The following is a 2,500-nucleotide window of genomic DNA, read 5'->3' as shown; positions in this document are numbered from 1 at the left end:
CAGGTTTGTGAGCGGGTGTGGTGAAATGACAGAGGCGTATTACACAGCTCAAAACATAATTTTCCAAGATAAAATGTGCGCAAATTCTTTTTACTAGGATGCTTTGTTTTACACAGGACAAAGATTAATAATAACACCACCAACATGAATGTGACGGGTTTAGCCACATTTAGACTATCAATCTGTGGGTGGACTTTTGCTACTGCCATCCTCAGGTTGTGCTCCACATCCAGTCTTGAACGGTACTTAGTCTTTAATACCGCAAGCGCCGAAAACGCAATCTCACAAACGCCTTAATAAATAAATAAATTGTAAGATGTAAAGCACCATGCATAAGTGAACTAAAGGGAGGATTGCTGTGATGAACCCACTATAAGGAACACATTATGGGTGCTTCATTAAGTGGAACTTAAAATATGGAACCTGACTTTGCTTATGGGGGCTTTGCATTCAAGTAGCAGTTGGATGTCACGCAAAATGTCATATGCATAATGTATAGATCCCACACATGAGCACACATAGAATACAGAATAGTAACACATAGGCAAGGGAGTAGCCAGACAATTTAAATACCTCCCACTCTGAACTATAGCTCTTATGGCACCAAGAAAGCAAAGTAAGTCATCACAACCCTCCCCATTTATCATGTACATTCTGTCATCTATTAATACTTTCATCCATCATTCAGTCTTTCACCATTCCGTCTGTCCTTCCATCTGTGTCCCATCCATATCCAAATCTTTTCAACCGTTTGCAAACCTATCCATCATCTATCCTTCCATCCATCATTTCACTCATCTATCCCTCTATCCACCCTTTTACTCATCCATCCATAATCCATCCATCCTTTCACCCAATCCATCCTTTCACTAATCCATCCACTCGTCCATCCATTCACTCATCCATCCAACCATCCACCCTTTCACCCAAGCTATCCTTTCACTAATCCATCCACTCTTCCACCCATCCACTCATCCATCCAACCATTTACCCTTTCACCCATCCAGCCATCCTTTCACTTACTCATCCATCCACCCAGTCACTCATCCGTCCACAAATTCAACCTTTCACTCATCCATCCATCCATCCATCCTTTCTTCCTGCTCTCCACCCTCCCTTTCACTCATCTATGCATTCTTTGACTCATCCATCTTTATGTTCTTCTTTTCACTCATCCATGCACATATTTGCCCATCCATTCTGCCAAACATTCATCCATGTTTTCACTCATCCATCTATCCATCCTCCCTTTTTCTCTCCATTCCCCTTTCACTTAGCCACCCATCCTTCTATCCACCCTTCACCCATCCACCCACTCATCCATTCACTCATCCACTCATGAATCCACCCATTGACCACTCACCCACCCTTTCACTCTTCCATCCTTTTGTCCATCTACCCTCCTCTCACTCACTCATCCATCCTTACATTCACCCTTTCACTCATCCATCTATCTATTCATTCATCCTTTTACTTATCAATACATCAATCAATCCATCATTTCTCTCATCCATCCACCCATTGACTCGTCCATCATCCACCCTTCCATTAATCCATCCACCATTTCACTGAACCATCCACCCTTTTACCCATCCATCTACCCTTCCACCCATACATACATCTATTTATCCTCATCCATCCTTCCACTTGTGCATCCATCCATCCTTTCTCTCATTATCCATCCACCCTTTCACTCATCTATCCATCCTTTCACTCATCCATCCCCCCTTTTACCCATACATCCACCATTCCACCCATACATCTACCATTCCACCCATACATCAACCATTCCACCCATACATCTATTTATTTACCCTTTCTCTCATCCATCCTTCCACTCATTCACTCATCTATCCATCCTTTGTCTCAACCTTCCATTCACCCCTTCACTCATCCATTCATACTTTCACTAATCCATCCAGCCATTCACCCATTCCTTCACTTATTCACTCACCCCCTTTTCACATTAATTATGAGCTAAGCCTCTGTCTGCAGAGTTGCAGACAGAAGAGGCCCATCAAGAACTTAGCCCCTGCTGTATTTCCTAAAGCAAGGGGTGGGGTGAGGTGGGGGGAGGGTTCACTATGCCCCTGTACATAGGCAATCTGAAAACTTGGAAATCATGAGTCCTGCATGATGCACAATGCCAGGACCTCAGGTGACCGTGACAAGGTGTTGTTTCCAAGGCTTTAAATAGGATGAAAAAAACTGGGGGTATTTCCAAGGGGCCTGTCTGATGTAATTAAGGGCGTGTCTTAAAACTGAGCATAATGTGCAGCGACTGGCATTTTGCTGTTTCTATCATTGCATCGAGGAGTATTGTGCTCATCAGTAGGTCCCTCTCAGTGAGTCTGAGAGTCAGAGTGCACGCTGCCTGCTGCCTGCACAGGAGGTAATAGATTATCAATATATATTACCGGCGCCAGCGGGACGGCACTCGACCCATGACCTCAGGCCTTCCGAGTCACCACGGCGAACCTGTGCAGCACTATAGGAGCAG

At 44.3% G+C, this 2,500-nt stretch overlaps 1 protein-coding gene and 1 pseudogene across 1 annotated transcript in view; both read left to right on the top strand.

Annotated features, from left to right (window-relative positions):
• Positions 1–2,500, top strand: part of LOC144820239 (melanopsin-like) — a 992,733-nt gene that overhangs the window by 546,930 nt on the left and 443,303 nt on the right. The window lies entirely within an intron of this gene.
• Positions 1–2,500, top strand: part of LOC144820759 (28S ribosomal RNA) — a 7,869-nt pseudogene that overhangs the window by 3,305 nt on the left and 2,064 nt on the right.

This window comes from Lissotriton helveticus, chromosome 2_1 (assembly GCF_964261635.1).
Source record: "Lissotriton helveticus chromosome 2_1, aLisHel1.1, whole genome shotgun sequence".
NCBI lineage: Eukaryota > Metazoa > Chordata > Amphibia > Caudata > Salamandridae > Lissotriton > Lissotriton helveticus.
This window is presented reverse-complemented; position numbering and strand designations above follow the sequence as displayed.